The 25559-nt window shown below is 37.9% G+C and overlaps 2 long non-coding RNA genes across 2 annotated transcripts in view; one reads left to right on the plus strand and one right to left on the minus strand.

Moving 5' to 3' along the window:
• Nucleotides 1–4180, plus strand: part of LOC135221952 (uncharacterized) — a 43089-nt gene extending 38909 nt beyond the window's left edge. The window contains exon 3 of the long non-coding RNA XR_010316138.1: nt 1051–4180. This is a non-coding gene — a long non-coding RNA (uncharacterized LOC135221952). The remainder of the gene's footprint in view (nt 1–1050) is intronic.
• Nucleotides 4181–5227: 1047 nt separating this feature from the next.
• LOC135222263 (uncharacterized) lies at nt 5228–23901 on the minus strand. The gene is made up of 3 exons (XR_010316252.1): nt 23722–23901; nt 7734–7881; nt 5228–7445 (listed from the first exon to the last, which is right to left on the minus strand). It is a non-coding gene; the product is annotated as an uncharacterized LOC135222263 (long non-coding RNA).
• Between the last annotated feature and the right edge of the window lie 1658 nt (nt 23902–25559).

A 25559-nucleotide genomic window follows, 5' to 3' on the forward strand; every position in this document is an offset into this window, starting at 1 on the left:
GGATTTTATGGTTTTGAGCTTATTTGCGGTGGTTGGTACTCAACTATCCTATAGCAACAAATAAACTTTGTAGTCTCATCCCATTTCATATTTGAAAAATTTCAGGATTCAAAGGGTATTAAATTGCATGCATATTTGTATTTGATACCAAATCTGAGATAATGTGAAAGAATTTAGTCTCTTTCATGGATTTACGCTTCAAATGAGTGTGTGTAAAGTGACTAGTACTTTGTCATTGAAGAATTAACCATGGAAGAGTGCTGTGTAAGTAGTAGTAGTATAGTAGTACTAATAGTTTTGAAAGAGGTCGAAATAGCCCATAGTGGAACTTTTTGTTTGTTCTGTCACAACCTTTGTGAAAAGAAGCCATAATCTTCAAATAAGCAACACAAAAAGTACCATTTCATATTGGCAAATTCATAATTTCAGTAAAGCTTATGACATTGTAATGATGATGGGAGAGAGTGCAGAGGCTATGAGCAGAGCGTTATGACAAACTTTAAAAAATTGATTTCAAAGTAAAAAATGAATCTGTTTTAATATTGATAAGAATCAAAGTTTTAATATTGATAAGATATCGAGTTGTTTTCATGACAGAGTAACTTCAAAAAGTTTGCATGTTAGAACAATTTTGTCATGTTGCTAATTTTTATTAATACGAACATGCCCTGGTTTAACAACATATCAGGTTAGAAGACATTTACTTATGTACTTGTTAATAAGGCATTTTCACAAAGCACTGTAAATGTAAATTTAGAAGTTTCGGCGTTGATAATATAAATTCATTTCAAGCCTTTTTTTTTTTTTTTTTTTTTTTTTTTTTTTTTTCAAAACTAATTTTTCTAGCACTACAAAGCCACTTCTACAGGACCTCTATAATAGTCAAAACAGTCGCAAAAACTCGGACACTTGTGCTAATGTTCTCTAAAATTTACACAATAATTGACAACTTCTTTTGGCTGCTATTGAAAAATGGGTCTAAAAAGCTTCATAACAGTCCAGAGAATTTGAATTGGACTAAGTTACTGACAAAATTTTTTTATCTTGCAGAGGAGTTGATGCTCAGCTGGAATTCATAAATAAAATTTCCCTTAGGACAAACTCGGACACTCCGATGTGATGAAGAAGCATCCCGAGAACTCTGATGCTAGTGAAGATCGACACGGACAGTAACACAATTATGTACTCGAAGGTTCCGTGGTGGGAAGATGTGGAAACCTCTTTCTCGTTCTCGGAAGACGCCTCACAGACTGAACACGTTCACATACTTGAAGGGGAGAGCCACGTCTGTACTAGGATGGAGAAACACCTTTCTCAGAAGATGCCACAAGTCTCGAATTCTCCAACGGGAGGGGAGATGGAGGAGGAGGAAAATGCAACGTTTATCTTGCCCTACAATTTCTACTAGAAACTCTGGGATGTCTACCAAACAACTCTTGGAAGAACACTTCTGACGGGTTACCGACCGCTATGGCATCATAGACAATGATGGAAGTTATATCATGGTAACAGGTGGAGGAGAGACATCACTGAAGTCGACGTCACAGGCAGTTATATCCGAGTGACGTCATGGTATTCGGACTGGTAGCCCAAGTCAATGGTTTTGATGACAGCAAAGATGGCAAAAAAGGCCTTCCACCACCTCCTACATCAACCAGAGGGCCTCCCCAGAACACATACATGTGACAGACGCGAAGAATTTCCAAGGAAATTCATCACTGAAGGAATAGTTCGAGAGATCGCCCTTTAGTTGAATGCAGCGGTGTCAAACTGCTGTCGGAAGAAGCCATGGTGTCACACAGCAGATTACTGTTAAGGAGAGAGAGAGAGCGAGAATGAAAATGTTAAAACAAAATAGTACTAAAGATATATCTTAAGACAAAAGTCAAACATTGTAGAGATGCAAAGCATGCTGTAAGGTTGGTATCCCCGCATGACAACAGTATTATCTGCAAGCAAGCGTCTCTGATGACAGCAAGAAACACACTGCCAACAGTACTAATTGCTTCCAAAGTCTCTCCTCACAACACCACTACACAAAAGATAAGTGAAGTGTCAGGGGCAAGTGAAGTAGAGGGGCTTTCAAGTTCTGAGCAAACACCACCGCCGCTGCCAGACTTTCAGGTGCCTGTAAAGAAACATAACATGCTCTATCCCTCAGAAAAGATTATTTCTATCCTGAGAGGTGGGAAAAAAAAAGAATCATTTATATAAGGATGGAGGGGAAGACAGGAGCGAGCCATGCAACCCACTCCCACCAAAATCACGGAGAGACGATTAGACAATCACAACTGGCCTTGCAAGTAGACGAGATCTCAATTGTACGCCATTAAAATCTGTGATGGACTGTGGTCAGCCTTCTACTTGCATTGTAAAGTTACTCCTATAATACCTCTGGTAGAAGGGCAACAGAAGGGAAGGCACAAGTAACACCAGAGCAGTTTTACAAAATCAGCTCCCTTGGGCACAGGCCTCTGTTCTTTCTTTCCAGTTCATCGGCAACATCTGGAAGGGAACTTAAGTCAACTTGAATCTTAACATTACAGCGATGTAAACATTAAACGTACGGACCACATCTATCTTTGCAGTGTTTATGTTGAATTATATCCAAGAGCCTGGCTAACCATTCTCAAATTATTTTTCATGCATTTCTCTTATATCACAGATATGTCATAAAATAAACACTTTCCTTTACCTTGAAATTCAATAACGAACCTAAACCTCAATACTTTTGATAAACTGCTAGTTGCTCTATTATTAAGCCTTAAGGAGCTCTATTATGCCTTCCCCCCCAAAAAAAAAAACTGCACGAAGGGAAGGTCTGTGAAAGATCGGGCCAGAGTTGACATCTGCCTATTAGATGAAGCTGACCATATGCCAGAACGGCATTCCTTCCGTGAGCAGCACCGAAATAGCAGTGCGATCGTTGGACATGAATCTTCACAAAATTAGAGGCAAACTCAACTTCGCACAGAAGCCAGTAAACTGAAAAACAAGATTTTAGATGCCATTAAAATTACTTAAATAATTCAGACAGGGAAAACTCGGAAACAGTAATTTACTAACTATTATATTAACATGTTAGACAACCTTGCTAACCATTTTATTTAATTCTAACGTGAATAACATGTATTTAGAAATTTCTTTAAATCTAATGTGAATGACATTATCATTGTGATATTGACTAAAAACTAAACTATAATTTTTATGCACAAAGTCCCGAGTTACCATTGTAAGCAGGAATCCTTATTTCAAGAACAGTTTATTATACCCGAATAATAAAAGCCTCCCTAGACAGCAGAAAGACCAAACACACATCCAAACAGGGTTTGCCCGATCAGACAGTTTTCACATTCCCCTACACTTATGAGTTAAGGCAGGCAGTATAACCTCAAGGCAAAACTGAAGGATGTACATGTACCAATGGTATACGTACCAAAATGTAACATCAATCTTCCTTGGAAGAAGACTACTTGACTTTTACATTAAAACGCCTGTGCATTATCAAGTAGTAACAACTGGTTCTGTAAGTGTCAGACTCAAACACACACAATAAAAGGAAAGATGTGCCTTTTCAAAGAATACTAAGGTAGTGTGCAGAAACCTGTTTACAAGTTATAGAAGATCGCCAAACGAAATCGCACCATTTCTTGAACTCTGTACTTCTCTGAGCACAACTGCAACTGTGCATGCAGCATGCACTCGATATTGTGCGTTTAGTAGTTCATAGAAGTGTTTTTTGTGTGCGCGCGCTTATTAATAAGGCCAAAAGGTGAGAATAATATTGTTTGTTTTAATTATTTTGAGCCACATTAATAAGATATAAGTGTAGTAGCCTAGGCTACCTACCATGTTGTTGTGCATGTTCCATTAAGCTAAGTAAAGTGAACTACATTTTGTTTTATATGTGTAGGCTATTCTGTATTTGTTTTTAGGGGTACTAGTATAGTATATAAGTGGCCTAGCCTAGGTAATAAGTTAGGAAACTAATAAATAAATGCAGTTTACATAATTGACTTATGCCTAGCCAACCCAGTTAGCCTGGGTAAACTTTATTTTAGTGCTCACTGAGTTTTTAGTAATGTTTTACTTTGTTGCCCTTTCAGTTATCACAGGCTATGAGGGCTAAGATGTACCAGCAGTATGAAACTTATAGATGTAATAAAGCCCCGTAAATGAAGACATGGCCTTTTTATTTGTTTGATATCCTAGCTAAAGAGGGAGGGGCAAACTCCGTGAGTAGAAGCACACACCAGCTACTCACAGGTTCCATGCAATGTAAAAAACGCCATGCAAACAAACAATCAAGTAGTTTCCTGCTTATGCCTTAAATCAAAGGACATAAAATATTGGAAAATGTACATTTTGTATTGTTTGTCACCCACCTTCAATCTCTGATTGTCCTCAGCATGCAAGTTTAATCCTTCATGATTGTTGCTTGCACTTCAAGTTCCTGCAAACAAGTCATTTGTCCTGATACTGACTCAAACATTCCAAATATATTTTGCCCACAATTTATTACTATAATCATTAGCAAATAAAGGAACGGAACTAACCAACTATCTATTTTCATGCCTATCCTAGACCAACACAGATGTGACAAATATCACCCACATAAGAACAGCAACTTTTTTGTGCAGTGAATGGCTCCATTATAGTAGAGTATACAGATAACAAGAATCGAAAACATGCCAACCTATATGACAGAGGCAGTGATAATGGACATGACGTATCAGGTGATGCTTGAATCACACCTTTCATTCAATATCTACAGTTGTAAAGTCGGTCAAGTGCCTCAGCCTCACTATAAAGCTAGTGGCCCAGCATACTGTACGTCGTGGGTTTGAACAGCTACTGATCATTACACCCAAATAAACACTTCAGAAATGGCAGTAACCACTGACCTCCTTTTGAGTGGAAAAAAAAAGACAAAAATTTTTAGAAAACGCAAAGAGGGGTAATCCTAACAAGATTTGCAGGCGCTTTTCATATAACATCACTTAAATAGAGGATAAAACGTCTTTTGTAAATTCTGGAAAGGAAGTCGCACTAAAACACTTCAAAATTGAGAGATTAACTACACCAAACCATAACATTTAAATTCAATATGATGAGGCAAGAGAAAGAAAATATTGAAGACAAATGATGATGCAAGAGAAAGAGAATATTGAAGACAAGTGATGATGAAAAGAAATCTGATACTGCAACGTGCAGCTACAATCAGAAGTTCCAAATATTTTCCCAATAACATTTATAAGAAAAACAATTCAGCTTCAGAAAAGTCTATCTGTACACTACTACCATCAAAACTTAATTTCCCATCTCCAGAAATACACCCAATGACAACAGTATGGATAGCATTCGTGACACTTATAAAATGATAATAATCCATACCCCACTTTCTGGAACTCTACAGTCTTTCCGATTAGAAACAGTGAATGGTAACGTGAGTTCTAGAATTATATGAATCATCTTCAGAATTGTTGTAGCCATCTGTTCTATGCTTTGATACAGATTATTAGGAAATAATGATACATGTAGAGATAATTTAAGAAAATGAAAGGTATCATTTCACCAGTTCTGGGTGAAATGATGCAACCACTTGCATATTTTGTTCAGTAGTCTTTGGTCAATAACACAATGAAGTGATACAGACCTTCTTTCTATAGGAAGTAACAGGATACAATCAAACTAAAAAGGCCCCAGAATTAATGAAATTCATTCTGCTTTACAGTGGTTCCACAAATGTAATGGTATAAAAAAAAAAAAATTTAAAGTCCATTCTCATCATAAATCAATACAGCATTCTCAAATTCTTTAGTGCAACTAAGTACACACGTAAAGTGTCCCTCTTCGGATCAAATTAAGGGATATATATTACCCCTAAAATACGTTAATATTTCACCGTAATTAATTAATTTAGTTATAAATATGAGGCTGCAATCACTATAGTAATTATCTTATACTACAACAAAACTAATTAAATGAAAAACAATCGGATAAAACATAAGCCTTCTACTTGCATGGTAAAGTTACTCAACTACTTTAAAGAACTCTTTTAGAACAATACTTTTCAGGTATTCTACTAGGCTGTCATTATGTGAGTATGACCAACAGCAAAAGTTCTTCAAAGAGACTGCAATGCGTTGCCAAAAAATGACCTTAGATTAATGGAAAAGCTTCAAAAAATCTAAATCCATTTGATTCCTCATCAGTAATAATTTGAAAGGCAACCTTGCTCAATTTTTGTTTGTTTGTATGGTGATTTTATGTTGCATGGAACCAGTGGTTATTCAGCAACGGGACCAACGGCTTTACGTGACTTCTGAACCACACCGAGTGCGCCCTTCTACCACCAGAAATACACATCTCTCACACCTCCATGGAATGCCCAAGAATCTAACTGCAGCCACCGAGGTGGCAGGCCAAGACCATACCGTTCACGCTACTGAGGCGCTGCTCGATATTAGTTAAGCATTAGTATTTGAAAAATGGCACCAGAGCTAGTTACAACTATGTGACCTTCATTCAAGTCCCTTGTCCAAGATTTGTCTCTGTGACAGTTAGAACACCTTTGAGGATTCTAAATCATCAAAGTAAAAAAAATCTATCAATAAGAAAACAAATTTCAAACATCTGTCTTAAGCTACAGCTATCTATAATCTTATGAAGCAGATTCAAGATATCTATCTAGTAAATATTACCCAACTGAAAGATGTCCAAGTGACAAAATGCCTCCAGTAACCAAAGAGTTTTCAAATACAGTAACTATATTTACATTTTTAGAAAAGTGACAAACCATGTCATGAGAGCTGCTCTCGACTCGGACTCCTATAATATGACCTCTGGTAGCAGGGTAACAGAAGGGAAGGCTCAAGTAGCACCAGAGTTGTCTTGCAAGATCAGCCCCCTTGGGGTGGGGGCCTACAGGCCTTTATTCTTTCTTTCCAGTTCATCTACATCTTCTAGAAGAGAACTTCAACTTACGATTCAACAGTACAGCAATGTCGACATTAAACTTATGAGCTTCTTTTCCTCTGTAGAATGGAACCACATCCAAATTTTTAGCAACTTTGTTGAATTATATTCAAGAGCCGGGTAAAATAACTTACTAAGTTACTTTTTCATGCATTTCTCTTTCTGATCTGTGGTGTGTTTCATAAAACAATTTCCTTTACCTTGAAATTCAATAACAGAAACCTATACCTCAACACTTTAGATAAACTGCTTGATGCTCAAGCAATTCTTCCCATAAAACTTTGCACGAAAAGGTCTGTGAAAGATCCGGCCAAACGTGACATCTGCCTATTGGATGAAGCTGACCATAAGCCAGAATGGCCATCTCCTTCCTTGAGCAGCACTGAAATAATTTTGTGAAGATCTCTGCCCAACGATCGCTTGGTGCTAAGGGCTAATTCTTAACTTTGCACACATATGCCAGTAACCTGAAAAACATGAAGATTTTAGTAATGCCATTAAAATTACTTGCAAATAATTCAGATAGGGAAAACAGAAACATTTGCCAACTATTTTCTCAAGTTGTTCAAATTCAGACAAGGAAAACTTTAAAACATTTGCTAACCATTCTCTCACAGTCTATACATGTCTGTGGATCAGCCTTTCTTTCTCTTTTGTAGATGCCGAGGCTCTTAGTAAGTTTAAATTTAGAGACACTGCAACGCAGATGAGAAATGGACTATACTAATACCATTAGTACTTCAAACTTTCATTACCTTTTTATCAACAGTATGTACTATGTTCCGTTGCCTTGCATCCATCTGGTTATCTTGATCTCATTAGTTTTGATTTCGAGTTATTCTTTGGCGAGGTTTCCTTTTCGTTTTGAAGAATGGCTAACATGTCCATGGCCTTTTGTGCCCACTGTTAAAATAATGCTCGTAATGATAGTATTAACAAAACTTTTATTGGGTCCGTCAGAGCTAAGAAAATCAAATAAAATACAAATAAACTAGGCCGGTGTAACTGCAAAACCTACCAAGTTAATTCATTATATATATATATATATATATATATATATATATATATATATATATATATATATGAAAACCTACCAAGGTAATTCATTATATATATATATATATGAAAACCTACCAAGGTAATTCATTATATATATATATATATATATATATATATATATATATATATATATATATATATATATATATATATAGTCAAGGTTAAAGTTAAATCCACAAAATTAACAATAGGTTATATGGAAAAAAACAATTACATTTAATTAACAAAACTTCATATCAAAATATTACCAATTAATTAACATAACCAACATAATAAACTAAATATCCTGCCCAATACCAAATCCAAAATATCATATGGTATAATAACCGTACTCACAATGATCAGAGAAGTTCTTAACCCTTAAACGCCGGAGCGGTAAATAAAAAAATGACTCCCGTATGCCGGAGGGGTTTGAGAGTGAGCGCGTAAGCGGAAAAAATATTTTTTTCAAAAAATCACAGCGCGCTTAGTTTTCAAGATTAAGAGTTCATTTTTGGCTCCTTTTTTTCTCATTGCTTGAAGTTTAGTATGCAACCATCAGAAATGAAAAATATTATCATTATCATATATAAATAATGCGATATATGATAGCGCAAAAACGAAATTTCATATATAATTGTATTCAAATCGCGCTGTGCGCCAAACGGTTAGAGGTAACAAGTTGCTTTTTTTTTCGTTGTAATGTGCACTAAATTGCGATCATTTTGATATATAACACATTGTAAAACAATAAAAGCAACACAGAGAGATATTATCACAAAATGATGCATGAATTCGTAGCGCGCGGATGTAAAAAAATAATTTTTTAATAAATTCACCATAAATCGAAATATTGTTATAGAGACTTGCAATTTGTTTCAAAATGAAGGAAAATGATTGAATAGTACGATACTGTAAGAGTTTTAGCTTACAAATGCAGTTTTTTTACCATTTCGAACGAGTTAAAGTTGACCGAATGTCGAATTTTTGTTAAAAGTTTTTTTTATATGCAAATATAAAAAAAATGAGAAATGCTACAAAACTTCCAATAATTTTTGTTATATTGTGCATGTTTTTGCGCACACATTTCATATATAAAACTATAAAAAAAAGCGTAATATGAAAAGGCACAAAATATTAGGAGAATGTGACCTACGCGTTTCCGAGATTTTCGGCCGAGAATCGGCGCGCGGACGGAATAATAAAAATATTTTTTTCAAATATTCACCATAAATCGAGATATTGTTCTAGAGACTTGCAATATGTTTTAAAATGAAGATAAATGATTGAATATTACTAGACTGTAAGATTTTTATGTTATAAATGCGTTTTTTGACCTTTTCGGTTGAGTCAAAGTTGACCGATCGTAGTTTTTTTCGTACTTATCGTACTTTATATGCAAATATTTCAAAAATGATAAATGCTACAACCTTCAATATTTTTTTGTTATATTGTGCATGTTTTTGCGCACATTTCCATATATAAAAACTATAAATAAGCGTAATATGAAAAGGTACAAATATTAGGAGAATGTGACCTACGCGTTTCCGAGATTTTCGGCCGAAAATCGTCGCGCGGAGGGGAAAAAAATAAAAAAATATTTTTTTCAAAAATTCACCAGAAATCGAGATATTGTTCTAGAGACTTGCAATATGTTTTAAAATGAAGATAAATGATTGAATATACTAGACTGTAAGAGTTTTTATGTTATAAATGCGTTTTTTTGACCTTTTCGGTTGAGTCAAAGTGACGATCGTAGTTTTTTTTCGTACTTATCGTACTTTATATGCAAATATTTCAAAATGATAAATGCTACAACCCTCCAATAATTTTTGTTATATTGTGCATGTTTTTGCGCACATTTTCATATATAAAACTATAAAAAAAGCGTAATATGAAAAGGCACAAATATTAGGAGAATGTGACCTACGCGTTTCCGAGATTTTCGGCCGAGAATCGGCGCGCGGACGGAATAAAAATAAAAAAATTTTTTTCAAATATTCACCATAAATCGAGATATTGTTCTAGAGACTTGCAATATGTTTTAAATGAAGATAAATGATTGAATATTACTAGACTGTAAGATTTTTATGTTATAAATGCGTTTTTTGACCTTTTCGGTTGATCAAAGTTGACCGATCGTAGTTTTTTCGTACTTATCGTACTTTATATGCAAATATTTCAAAATGATAAATGCTACAACCTTCCAATAATTTTTGTTATATTGTGCATGTTTTTTGCGCACATTTCCATATATAACCATTAAAAAAGCGTAATATGAAAAGGCTCAAATATTAGGAGAATGTGACCTACGCGTTTCCGAGATTTTCGGCCGAAAATCGTCGCGCGGGAGGGGAAAAAAATATTTTTTTCAAAATTCACCAGAAATCGAGATATTGTTCTAGAGACTTGCAATATGTTTTAAAATGAAGATAAATGATTGAATATTACTAGACTGTAAGATTTTTATGTTATAAATGCGTTTTTGACCTTTCGGTGAGTCAAAGTTGACCGATCGTAGTTTTTTCGTACTTATCGTACTTTATATGCAAATATTCAAAAATGATAAATGCTACAACCTTCCAATATTTTTTGTTATATGTGCATGTTTTTGCGCACCATTTCCATATATAAAAAACTATAAAATAAGCGTAATATGAAAAGGTACAAATATTAGGAGAATGTGACTACGCGTTTCCGAGATTTTCGGCCGAGAATCGGCGCGCGGACGGAATAAAAATATTTTTTCAAATATTCACCATAAATCGAGATATTGTTCTAGAGACTTGCAATTTGTTTTAAAGTGAAGGTAAATGATTGAATATTACTAGACTGTAAGTAATTTGCTTACCCCCCAAAAAAAAAAAATTTATAATATATATATATATATATATATATATATATATCTATATATATATATATATATATATATATATCTATATATATATATATAATATATATATATATATATATATATAGATATATATATATATATATATATATATATATATATAATTTTTTTTATACGTAAAATATATATTACATTCTTCGATTCTGCTACCAATACATAAATAAAAGGAATGCAGGTGACACTTCTCTTTTCGCATACAATGAAATGTCTTATTATTATTTTATCATGCACACATTCAGATATATAAAAAATTGTAATAAATATACTAAATATAAAATAAATGCAGAATACTCACTCGTAATCCTGACTCTTCGTTCTATCTTGTTTTCTCCCTCCCTCCATTGAAGAGTCTTGCATTTTTTTCCACTCGACATGACGAGGTACAGGTGGAGGAGGGAGACGCGCGCCCTTACTGCTGATGGACCCGGCGGCGGCCCCGTGCGCCCTCCGCTGTCGGTTTAGGGGGCGCGCTCCAATACATACTTAGTGTGATACTTTCGGTCACACTCACCCCTATCCTGCAAAGAGCAACTTTGCAGAGACGACAGAAGAACCGGGTGTCTCTCCTTCTGCCATTCATATGGCACACCCGGCAACCGTTTCTTTCTGCCTTCGCCCTTCTAAGGCCTCCAGTATGTGTTCCCCTGGCTGCAGCCGACACGCAGGGTCCACTACCCGACGAGAAGCGGTGATGGCGGGGCCGGCAGCAAGAGGGCGTCGTCAGCAGGGGCGTCGTCAGCAGGGGCGGCGACAGCAGGGGCGTCGTCAGCAGGGGCGGCGGCAGCAGGGGCGGCGGCAGCAGGGGCGTCGTCAGCAGGGGCGTCGTCAGCAGGGGCGTCGTCAGCAGGGGCGTCGTCAGCAGGGACGGCGGCAGCAGGGGCGGTGGCAGGTCGAGCGAAGTTTGGCCCTCCCTATCTGCCCTTTCCTCTAGGGGCAGATCTGCAGCTCGGGGCAGGGGGTCAGTTATGGAAGGCCACTCATCGGGATCGAAGTTGATGAGGGCATTCCGGCTACCTCTAGGAACTGTACGTGGGTCAACCTCGGAAGATTGTCACCGCGGTACCCACAGTACAGTATGTAGGCATTTTGGAGGGCCAGCTGAAGGATGTATTTGAGGAGCTTCTGTGTCCACCTTCTGGTTCTCCTGGCGAAGGGATAGTACTGGATGAGCTGATCAAAGAGATCAACTCCTCCCATGTGCCTGTTGTAGTGCCCAATGACAGTAGGCCGCTCGGTACGAAACTCCTCAAACACAACTCGGCCCTGTCGACGTGTCTTCTTCCGCTGTACGATCTCTTCTTGGATGGGTTCATGACTCGTCGTAATCATGGGGACAGTCGGACACCCTTCCAACAGATGACGAAGACAGCGCCCTTCCGCCGCCACTCTGTCTCTCTCTTGCCAGGTGTTGCGGATGACTAGCGAACCTCTTGAGGACATCGGGGCCCCACGCACCAACCGAAGGGTACCACTGACGTGAACACCTGCTTCATACAGTTCCTGGGCCAGGGATACCGAGTTATAATAATTATCCATAAACAGGTGATATCCCTGGTTACGGAAACGTCCCACAAGGTTGAATACAGTGTCACGCAGCGTGGAGAATACCCCGGTATACACTGAAAAGTCCACAACGTATCCAGTGTTGGCCTCAAGGTAATGAGAAAGAATTTCACACCATATTTCTTTGGCTTCTTGGGGTTATACACTTTTATACTAAGACGTCCTTTGTAAGGCATCATCCCCTCATCCAAAGACAGGTTCTTTCCAGGAATCACGAGATTACTACACCGCTCACGGATATAATCCAACACTGTACGCACTAAAATGAGGCGATCACGTTATTCCGGGGTATGGCCCTTCGGTTGAAGGCGTTGAAGTACCTGTCCATCGCCAGGAAATTATCACGGGACATAACGCCAGGCACATTCGGCATACATAAAAAATAACTTCTCTTCCAATATTGCCTGACGTCGATAGCAGGTGTCAAACCAAAATAAATGTGGAGCCCCAAAAAATGTGCCATGTCAATGAGGTTGCAACCTCCCCGCCAGTAATACGACAAGGTCGTCTTCAGCTCATATCGGCAGTACCGAGCGTAGTCCACCGTCTCGTGTACCAGGTATTCCAGCAATTCCGCGTCAGGAAAAGCTGGATGAATCCCAAAACAGTCAGGGGTACTGGTACGGTCATCCCAGGGGTTGCCGTGAAGGGGTGCATGTTAGGAGGGGTGGGGGGGTCCTCCGTCCACCCCTCGTCACTCTCCGACGACCGACCTTCACCTTGGCTGGCGCGACGAGCCGACCTTCTACGTTGCCCGTGCGCGCACGCGCACGGGTGCGGGCACGGATGCACACTACCCCCCCCCGTTGGCCCATCACCCTCACTTAGGCCCTCACTTTCTGTATCGTCCTCTGCGATTAAAACTTGAGCCCGTATCCCCACCCTCCCCTCCCCCTCCCCCCTCAGATTCCCCCTCGTATGCACTGAATTCGAGCTCACTTCGGGATGTGAGCCTCGAACGGACTTATTGGGGGCAAATATTCATCCTCACTTTCATCGGGACTGATGTCCTCATCACTCGATGACCATCCGCCATCAAAATGAGGACTTGCGACATGTCCCGATCAAGCTCCGAAAGATATTCGTCTATGTCCCTTGGTTGGAGGCCTCCCAAATGCCTACGAATGCCCCTAAGGACGCCCACATGCTTTCTAGGGTAACCAAATGCAAACGATGTGTTCCCGAAACACTTTCAGCCACACGTGGCCGCACAGAACGGCCTTGAGGCGCGGGGTCATGCTGGGTGCTTGGCCCCTCGCCAGCATCCATGTCCAAAACTCGCCTTACACGATCCCTTCCGACGCGGGTGGGTTATAAACAAAAGCGCCTTCACGGTTCACACGTCGTTGAGACATATCTAGGAATGTCTTGTAGCAATACAAATGCTCAAAGTCTCGCACAAGTCCAGAAAAACACGCTTTTCACGAAAGATCGCTCTCGGATGGTGCGCTACTGATGCTGGCTGGAGCGAGAAGAAGGGATATCGCGCATGCGCACTGGGTCACGCTTCAAAACAAAACAAGGCCTTGATCGTGGACTCCCAGCATCCCCCAAGGCGCGTGATTCAAAAGTTTTAGGCTGGTAGGCCTATAAGTATTTTTCCGCGAATTTTAAAAAAAAACTTTTGTATGTCGACGTAAAATACGTCCAGTCGGCACCCGGACAGACAATTTATCTCGACGTAAAATACGTCCAGTCGGCGTTTAAGGGTTAACAAGCGCTTACGAGCAGGAGCTGGGACGAGACACACAGGTGGCAAATAAGCCAGAGCGAAGGAAAACGTGAGGGGGGGGGGGGGGGGTGGGAGAGAGGGGGAGTAAAGAGAACGAGACAGGAGGGGGAATCAGAAGGTAGGTTTTACAAGGATACTGGAGAGCTACATTTTAACTTAATTTCAGGATTTCGTACTTATTACGAAAGAAGGTTATCATTAGTTATTTAGGTATATACAATATGTACACGGATCCGTTTAATTAATGAAGAAAGCCGGTACTTGACATCTCCCCGCTGAAGAGATCGTAACCTATGAAGGTTCGATATTCCCTGGTACGGGTGTTCTTGACAGTGCATCAGCTATACGATTGTCTTGACCACGAATGTGCTGAACACTGATATTGAAGTTTTGCAAGTAGAGAGACCATCTTAAAATTTTCTGGTTCACATTTCGAGCTCTGTTCAAGAAGACGAGGGGGTTGTGGTCGGTGTACACAGTAATGGGGTTATTTGTGGAAACGTAGACTAAATATTTCTGCAAGGCTTGTACTATAGCTAGGAGCTCTTTCTCCACAGTAGATAGCGACCTTTGGTGCTTCTTCAACCTGCATGAATAGTAAGACACAGGGTGAAGCAAGTTTGTTTCAGGCTTCTCTTGTAGGAGGACAGCACCAACCCCGTAGTCACATGCATCTACCTAGGAGCACAGGAGAACTTTTGAAGGATCAGGAGTTGTTAATACTGGTTTACAGCAAAGTAGGCTTTTGATCTGTTTGAAGGAGTCTTGACAAGATTCATCCCATACGAATTTAGTCTTGGTACTAGTCAAGTTTATCAACGGATGAGCTACATTACTGAAATTCTTGCAAAATCTGCGGTAATAGGAGGTCATTCCAATGAATCTCATTACTTCTTTTCTGTTTGTAGGTACGGGATAATTTAATATAGCTTCTATGTTAGTGGTTTTAGGCAAGATTTCCCCGCTTCCAATAACATGTCCCAAGTACTTTACACGAGCTTTAGCAAAGTTTGATTTAGCAAGATTTATTGTCAAACCCAACCTTCTAAATCTATCAAGAAGTGCTTTAAGCTTACCAAGATGTTCCTCCCATGTGTCAGATACTACAAGAATGTCATCCAGGTAACCGTAAACCCCATCCAGATCTCTTATGACATCATTTACCATTCTCTGAAGTGTGGCAGGTGCGTTGCACAGACCAAAAGGAAGTCTTTCATATTGGAACAACCCAAAGGAAGTAATAAAGGCGGACATCTCCTTCGCTCTCCCTGACAACGGGACTTGATAACCCTTCAGCATATCGACTTGGGTAAAATATTTCGACTTACCAATGGAGTCCAGTATATCATCAATACGTGGCAGGGGATAACTGTCTTTTATGGTTACCGAATTTAATTTTCTATAGTCTTTACATAACCTGACCTTACCATTAGACTTGGGCACTAATAAGCAAGGAGAAGCCCAAGGAGACTTGCTAGGCACAGCAAGTTTATGCTTCAGTAGATACTCGACCTCTTCTTGCATTACCTTCCGTTTTTCAAAATTGGTTCGATAGTAGTTTAGTCGTATAGGACGAGTTCCTGGCAATAACTCAATGTCGTGAGAAATAACACTGCATTCTCGGGGATTATCACTGCATACATCTTCATACTGTCGTAGTAGATTCTTAATATCACACCGTTGCTCCTCATTTAAGTGCTGTAGATACTGCGGAAGAGATTCTAAGATTTCTTTATTAGAAAAGTCAGCCCAAGATGGGATTTCATCTAGGCCTAAAGAATTTACATCCTTTAAGGTGGTGAACTTTTGTTTTACAATATCAGTCTCTCTGGAACAAAATAGAGCAGCAGAGGAATCGGCATGATATTCTTTAAGCATAGTATTGACATGGACTAACCGAGTGCTTTTACGTCTATCTGGAGTTTTTATGATATTTATTTAAACGTTTCTGTATAACATAAGGGCCAGAAAACTTACTTTTAAAAGGAGAACCAGTAATGGGATAGAGGGCCAAGACTAAATCTCCCACATTAAACTTCCTATCTTTACTGTTTTTATCATACCTAATTTTCATCTCTTCTTGATTTTTACAAAAGTCTAGAGCAAATTTATGAATCTTATTAATATTTCCCTTTAATTTCTGTAGGTACTGACTCACTGTTATAGCCTCTATGTTATACTTGTCAAGTAACTTATCTTTAACTACTTGTAAAGGACCTCGTACTTTACGACCGTATAGCATTTCAAAAGGTGATACAAATAGTAAATAGTCTATGCCTTCATCCCAATCAGATTCAGATTCAATACAAAATTTCCTAAGCAACGACTTTAAAGTCTGATGATGTCGTTCTAATGCTCCCTGAGATTCTGGGTGATAAGGAGATGAGAGACACTGTTTTATACACAACTCATTCATAGTTTTCTGAAAAATATCGGTAAAATTAGTACCCCTATCACACTGGATTTCCTTAGGAAACCCGTAAGTTGTAAATACTTTGAGTAAGTGGTTAAGAACATTTTTAGAGGAAATATTCTTGACTGGAAGAGCAATAGGAAATCGTGAGGTAGGGCACATTATAGTCACAAGATATTGATTAACTTTCTCTGTCTTAGGCAGTGGACCTACACAATCCATGATAATTCGATGGAATGGCTCATGAGGTACAACAATAGGATTCAAAGGTGCCTTTGGTATAACCTTATTAGGTTTACCGGCAATTTGACAAATACGACAATGTTTAATGAAATTTACAACATCCGCCTTCATTTTAGGCCAGAAAAAATCATAAGCTAAGCGGTTGTAAGTTTTAGTAATTCCCAAATGTGAATAAACATTATGAGCGAGCTCCAATAAATCTTTACGTAAATCATGAGGGACTACTAACTGTTCTCTGTCACTCCATGTTTCATCGTTACCCAGCCTAGGAGGTCTATATAACCTGAAAAGTAAATCATCCTTAAAAGTAATAACCAGGTACCTTTTCCATTCCTTTCTCCAATGCTTGCTTATAAACACCCTTTAAAGTTGGATCTTCTCTCTGTAACTTTACAAGGCTCTTCTTGTTCATTTGTACTTTATCTGCGAGGTTGGGTACACTTACTTTCACTCGATCTTTATTAACCATACTGCGGGTCGTCACATTAACACAACCCTCCACTTTTGACTCCTTTTCATTTTCCTCTTTTTCGCACTCACGATCTCTTTCATTCTCACTTTCCTCTATTATTCCAGGAGTTTCATACATTATCAGATTGGGTAACAACAGTTCTCCAGCAAGATCGTTACCAAGTAACACTTGTACGTTTGGCAAGGGGAAATTCCCTTCTCTAACAGCCATTTTTACTTTACTAATTACATACGGACAATCCATGAACACTTCTGTAAGCGGCAATAGTTTAGCGTCAGTTAAATCCCTGACTATGACATTTTCATCAAGCAATGCGAGATTTGGAACAACACTTAATTAAAATGCTTTGGTTTGAACCTGTATCCCTTAACATCCTTACTTTAATGGGTTTATCACTACTGTGCAATGATATTGTACCGTTACAAATGAATTTTTCAAACAAATTCTTATCCTGTGATACGCAATGCATTGCAGATTCTTTACCGGCGTCGGATTTGTATCCTGGGAACACCTTAACTGGAGCTCTGTTTTCAGTCACTTTTCCCCTCTTACATGCAGGATTTGGACAATTACTAATCATGTGGCCTTCCCTCTTACAATAATTGCAAAACAAACTCTTATCAGTCTTCCCATCTTTATCACCCAGAGGTTCTGCTCTATGTTGTTTTACATTACCCAGACTGCCTTTATGTATTAATGAATAGTTATCAGCCAAAACAGCTGCCTTTTTGAGATCCTTCTCTTCCTTATCAGCTATATACAACATGATATTTTGAGGGAGACGTCTCTTAAATTCCTCAGTTACAATGAGATTAATTAATTCCTCATAAGTAACTACATCTTCTGAGTCAAGCCACTTCTTAAACAACTTTAATTTTTCTGCAGCAAATTCAGTCCAAGTCTTAATATGGGCCTTAACATAATTACGAAACTTCTGACGATAACCTCCACTAGTCACAGCATATGCATCTAAAACAGCTTTTTTGATTACCATATAGCTCAATTCGCCTACCAGACTACCAACAACAGTGGCAGCCTTCCCGACCAACTTAGGCTAAATGAGCCACACCCATTGTTCAAGAGGCCATTTCATGCAAGAAGCCAAGTCTTCGAAATTCTTAAAAAACACGTCAACTTCAGTCTCATCGAACTTAGGAACTAACTTGATGCATCTAGTCAAATCAAATTTCATTGGTTGTTTAGCTTCTAGTTCTAATTCTTGCTTTTTATTTTCCATAGCTAACCTGATTTTACTCTCTTCCACTTGCTGAGCTAACTGAGCTTCATAGTCTAATTTAGCTTGAACAAACTCAAATTCCTTTTGCCGTCTTTCTAATAAAACCTCATTTTCCTTTTGCCGTCTTTCTAATAAAACCTCATTTTCCTTTTGCCGTCTTTCTAATAAAACCTCATTTTCCTTTTGCTGTCTTTCTAATAAAACCTCATTTTCCTTTTGCTGTCTTTCTAATAAAACCTCATTTTCCTTTTGCTGTCTTTCTAATAAAGCCTGATTTTCTATTTCCAACTCTCTTTCTTCTCTAGTTCAGCATTTAGGGTTTCCCTTTTCGTTTGCTCTAACTGAATAGCCAGCTTCATATACTCTACATCCGACGATTTATCACCCACGTCTACGATATACTTGCTGCCCTCAGAACTATCCACTAGGTCTTCACTTATACAATGCTGTACTATGTAATTACGTACTACATCCCTCTTTGCATTAGGAGGAAGAGCTACCCCAAATTTAGCTGCTAACAACAAAAGTTCATTCTTATTAGCGACAACAATGGAAGTCAGGTGTGACGCTGGGTCACTATGAAAATCATCAACACTAAAGAGCGGCATTTCGAGTTAAGAGACGTCTACCTGTTAGTAACACCTTGTAAACAATTGCTACTTCTGAAAGTAGGATATATAGTCTACACCATATACTGTGTTAAACACTTGAAATCATAATAAATGTGCACAATGGAAACTTGGAAGCGAATTCTGAAGTTAACACCTCGGAAAAGAATGCTTCGGACAAGGATAATTGGTTATAACGAGCATTTGCACGAACTACCCATGTCGACGGCCGCTAAGCAAAATATGTTACCTTAAGATTTTCCGCTGAATGCTCCAAATACAACGAAAGTGGTTAATCAGTGCTCAAGACCCGATTATAAACTATATTGGCTTAGTTACAACCGTAATTAAAGTTTAAAGACACTTAAGGTCGATGGTGGCTCGCGGACAGAACAATAGAGATACCTCGTTAGTACTAAAAATAAAGCTTACTCTAAAAGGGTTACGGTATCATTGTTGAAACATCACTGAATTACTTGCGCACTATAACATTAATACTCAACACATGATAATCATATCCCACGATCAGAATACAAAATGTTACGTTGAAATGGATTTGGGCAGAATTTAATTTTAAATTTAGAGATCCTGGTCAGGCCCCCATTTGTCAAGGTTCAAGTTAAATCCACAAAATTAACAATAGGTTATATGGAAAAAAACAATAAAACAATTACATTTAATAAACAAAACTTCACATATAAAATATTACCAATTAATTAACATAACCAACATAACTAAATATCCTGCCCAATACCAAATCCAAAATATCATATGGTATAATAACCGTACTCACAATGATCAGAGAAGTTCTTAACAAGCGCTTACGAGGCAGGAGCTGGGACGAAACACACAGGTGGCAAATAAGCCAGAGCGAAGGAAAACGTGAGGGGGGGATGGGAGAGAGGGGGAGTAAAGAGAACGAGACAGGAGGGGGAATCAGAAGGTAGGTTTTACAAGGATACTGGAGAGCTACATTTTAACTTAATTTCAGGATTTCGTACTTATTACGAAAGAAGGTTACCATTAGTTATTTATTTAGGTATATACAATATGTACACGGATCCGTTTAATTAATGAAGAAAGCCGGTACTTGACAATATATATGTGTTTAATAATATATATAATATAGATAGTATATAGTATATATATAATATATATTTAGATCTATATATATATATATATGTTATATATATAGTATATATATATGTATATATATATATGTATATATATATACAGATATATATATATGATATATATATATATATATATCTATATATCTATATATATATATTTATATATATATATAGAAGACACGAATAAAAGACAAATCTGCCCAAAACCTAGAGAAAAATAATCTACAGACAGTACAAATTAAACATGCCTAAAAAATAATCAGCAACCTTGTACAGCATAAATATAAACATAATTATGAGAAGATATATAGAGAAGTACTGAAACAAGCAGTAATGCAACAAAGCTAAATGACTGCCAAAGCGTTTATTTATAACTGATCACAAACACAAGGGACACAATATTCACCATGTGATATTCACATTTCCTTTGACTGTAAACTGCTTAGCAGGTGTCCAGTACTATGTCTATAGGAATATGTAAATTTGGCTTCTCCTAAAAGTGAACTTTACACGGGCTGATGGAAATGAGCACGAATGATTGTGAATACATGCTCTGATAAGAATAAAAATGCATACCCACAAGAATAAAAAATACTCCAGTAGTAAAAAAGGATCACCTGAAGAAAAGCGACCCCAACACACGCTGGGGTCGCTTTTCTTAAGGTGGGGAATTAACAGGGGTTACAGTAAGGCCGTGGCGGAACGGCGCTTCACGCCTTATCCGCATATTTAAAGATTCTTGGCAAGCTCGGTATGTTTTAGCAAGAGGTAATGTTGCGCTGCGCGCGCTAACCACAGGGGTTACAGTAGGTTTGATTATTTTTGTACTGAAATTGCCAGACAATACGCTTTTCATCAACTATTGATTGTTTGTCTAAATTTGCGTTTTTAACAAATGTTTAATAAAGTAGTTTTTAATGAATATATATCTGTATTTTTTCTCCTTTTTTCTATAATATTATGAGCTAAAGTGGGTCACCTGGAGATTGGAGACACCAACAAGCAGGGGTCGTTTATCTTCAGGTGGAAAATATTGGGGTCGCTTTTCTTCAGGAGGAAAATATTGTGGTCGATTTTCTTCAGGAGAGGTATTAGGGGTCGCTAATCTTCAGGTGATCCGGAAAAAAAAAAATCACAAGCAGTTTCTATAGCCATAAAAAAGGATTTAACTCTACATTAGCTTGAACCAGTGAACTGCATGCACACTCCTCATCTTCAGATTCTCTTCTTCTGACTGAACTATCTACTGTTTCAACCCTCCGGAACCAGGTCTAAGGTAATCTGACTATTCTTATGGCGTATTGTAGATATGCAAAACTGTTATATGTAACCTGCAATCTTGTTCTACAGGAAGTCTCTCATGTGCATCTTGCGTGTTGATTACGAGCACACTTTACATTGCACGTAGTGGATAATTTGTAAATACATTTTTGCAGTCCATTCCCTTAAAATGAAATTCACTAAATATTTGTTTTTGTTACTTATATCTTACATTTTAGTAGAGGCCTGATTGCTCTTTTACAGAAAATTGCACAGTATGCAATCTGTGGACCAACTTTTTTTTTAACTGTTTCGCGCTCCATCTTACGTAGAACAAAAATGGTAATAGGTTTAGTGTCACCTGCTGGAGTGGATCACAAAGCAGCACAAGCAATGGTGCACACAAGTGGGCTCTACAAAAGCAACATATAAATTGGCTAATCTAACACCATTTAACTACCACAAACTTCACAGAATATGTAACACATCGCAGTAAATAAACTTGAAAGAATCTAAACATTTGATAATGCTGGGTGCCAAGCTTATTTTTTTAGGTACTGCTTTAAGAAATATATCATCAAGTGGTGTCATTAAGATAGGTATCATCTGAAAAATTTGAAATAAAAAAAAATGATGGTATTAATGTTGTAGATCTTTATATTTGACCTGTCATCTTGAAATGTCTGAATATCACTAACAGCCAGACCACTGTCCACCACCAATCATTCATAAGCAACAGTTCCATCTTCATAAAGATACCTCATTTATCATCTGCCATGAATTTCATTTCAACTGGGACCTTTCGCTATTGCACATAATAGCCCATCCTTAGCCTCCATACTATCTGTCTTATCTTTTTGAGGTGTCAGTCATAATGACTCACTATTTAAAAAAAAAGACAGTATATATACTGCTGCTTGAATTTCATAAATTTCTTTCATATAGATGTTTGTTCATCTTTTATTTCGCTATTTCAACTTTATTATCCTCTTGCATTATTGCTGATATTCTCTATTTTTCTTGCTGTTCTAGTCTGCAGTAACATTCTTAACTAGTTACAGCAATGGATGTTTGGTCTAGTTTTAATTAAATGTCTTTGCAGTGTCTGGCAAAATATGTAGAACAAAACCTATTACTATAGGGCTACTCCTCTGATGAGCAGCATACCGATAGTATGTCATCATAAGGGATCACCTCATTGGAAGTCTCTACTGTTGAAGATCCACGTTTACTGGGCAGATCAAGGATTTCTCCCAGGTTTACATTGCTATATTACTTTGTCATGCAAAGTTTAAAGTCGGAGATTTTGAACATATCTGTGCCAAGTCTTTTGTTTTAGGACTCCCCATGGGCGTATCCTACTGTCTTTTCGGTCTACTAGGAAGACCTTGTTAGACATCTTCTCGGTGACGGATTCTAGACGTCTTCTATTCATGGTCCCAGAATTGTTCATTGGAGAAAACTCCTTTCTGCCGCCAGCTCCACTCATTTAACAGTCGAGATGCACCAGTGTGCTGTCGACACCTCTGTGGAGCTCATGGTAGGCTACATTCCTGGCAGGAGAAATGTGGTGGCCGACAATCTAAGCCACTGGAGTAAAGTCCTACGTATGGAGTCGGTCTCGAGCTCTATTCAAACCACTCCTCCGTCAATCGGGAATCTCACTCTAAAGACAGTTTTCCTGTTGCCCTTGGCTTTCTCGAAGAGAGCAGGTGAGCTTCATGGGTTGTGACAGTAAAAGCACCAGGGGCTGAGGTCTGTGGCCTTCGAATTTGTCCCGAAATTCGTATTTAAGACTCAAAATCCCTTGGTCACGATGGCAAATTTGTCTCGTTTTCATTCTTCTCCTGAATGAATTGCTGGACAGTGATCCGTAGGAGTTTTTGCCTTGTCGTGTCAGAGCTCTGTCATGCCATCTAAAGATTCTACGCCTAAGGCCTAGGTGTCATAGACTTGATGGGTCTAGAATTACCCTTTTATATTCCCCCTTAGGAATTAGTCTCGGGTAACTGTGGTCGGTGCACCTCAGTGACCTCACGTTTAGCAATTGTAAGAAATTAAATTATTTATCTTACATTCTAAGTACGCAATATTACAAATAATTAATTTTGAATTAATTAACCGGCAACTTACCAACTGCTTCACAAATTGCAGTCGAAATTCACCAGACAAGCCCTCAATATACAGATGTCTAATATTTAGGCCTAAAATAACAAACATATATTGGACTTTTCTGTTTCCTTTCTGAATTAATTCTTCCCAGAAGCCGAGGAGTTTCTTACACACTAACACCACCTGTCACGAGGAGTTCCCCGATCCAACTGACGTCCGAAACGTTTGCTCTGGGTTAAGCCCAGTCGTTAAAAGATCAATGGTGTATTCGTATGAATTTTAAATTATTTCCTATGAATATTACGAATTACTAAATAGAATATTTCAATTAATACAAATATTACTTAATTTGATAACGAATATATATTTAACAATAATTAATTACTTTGTCTTATCTTATAATGGATAACGACATTACTAAAACAGTAGTTAAGAATCGCATAACTAATTTATCCTACGAAACCTTAAGCACCGTAAACCGGCTTAAACCCCATAACGTCAATATTTTGCTGTACAATCGAAGCTCATATTTCTTTAATATTACTGATCAAAGCAATACGTATATTTAAATGATATGCTTATTGATAAGGCTTAACAAATGGATTTTCATAGATCCTTAACCACCAATTATTACTATTTAATAATTACATATGGACATACTGGTCTAATTTAGACAGTTAATTCCATTTCTTTACCTAAAAAAGGGATTAACTATTATTTAATCATAACACTTTTGATTTTACTTAACGTTAATATTAAATCCTATTATGCAATCTAATATTTGGGAATAAATTCCCAACACAATATAGCATTACTAAAGGGTGTCTGTTGCGTCCCTTCAGCCACTAACTGCATCCACTATTTTAGCCTATCAATGTGTCCGTTCCTTAATGAAATGATTTCCACGATGCAGTCACATTTCACATGAGGACCATCATTGTATGTTCAAGCAATACCCTTGCTGGCCCATACTACTGTTAATCCTTGATAAATCGCAGCCATAGACTCAGGAGGGACTTAGCACTGACTAGAGTTTTAAAGCCAATACTACAATGACCGCAGTTCCGTGTCAAAGCTATAGAAATTTAATTTATGGATGGAGAGAGAGAGAGCCTGTACAACATTTAAGCATAACTGAAAAAAAATTATATTCACCGGGATCTCCGATCTTTTACACTAGCAGCAGATTTCCACAAATTAGTTTGTTTGCTTCGTTGGAGGGCTATTCACATATTTGTCGCGTGAAAAGAATTACGTGATTTAACTTGGTGTACCTTACTGTTCACAAACACGGGAAGCGAAAACGTTAAATATCTCAAGATTTTTTTTTTTCAATGACTAGACCAATGAAGTTATTCAACAATTTTCAGTTTACGTGATAGGTGTAGCCTTCCTTACAATTGTCTACGACTCAGAATTTTTAATCAGACTTAGGGAATAGGCGATCCTCCAACAATCAACGGCTCACTTGGCTAAATACTGCAGGTGTTTTTCCTGAATGCCAGTCTGCATACAGGCAATTATATTCCACAGAGACAACGATCTGTTCAGTGGTAAATGACCTTTAGGAAATGATGGATACAGATGTGTGTGGTATGTTGGTGCTCTTGGATCTTACCGCTGCCTTCGACACATTAATACTACATGATTTACTCTTACACGATCTCCAATCCATCGGAGTTGTAGAGATGCACTTGAGATTTTAAGACTATTCAGAAGATAGGTCGCATTGCGTACAGATTGGAAAATCCGTGTCATCGCATGAACCTTTGACGAGGAGGGTTCCTCAGGGACGTATGCTTGGCCCCTGTCTTATTCTGTATCTACACAATTAACTTGTCTGATATACTACATACATA

Source organism: Macrobrachium nipponense, chromosome 3 (assembly GCF_015104395.2).
Source record: "Macrobrachium nipponense isolate FS-2020 chromosome 3, ASM1510439v2, whole genome shotgun sequence".
Taxonomy (NCBI): domain Eukaryota; kingdom Metazoa; phylum Arthropoda; class Malacostraca; order Decapoda; family Palaemonidae; genus Macrobrachium; species Macrobrachium nipponense.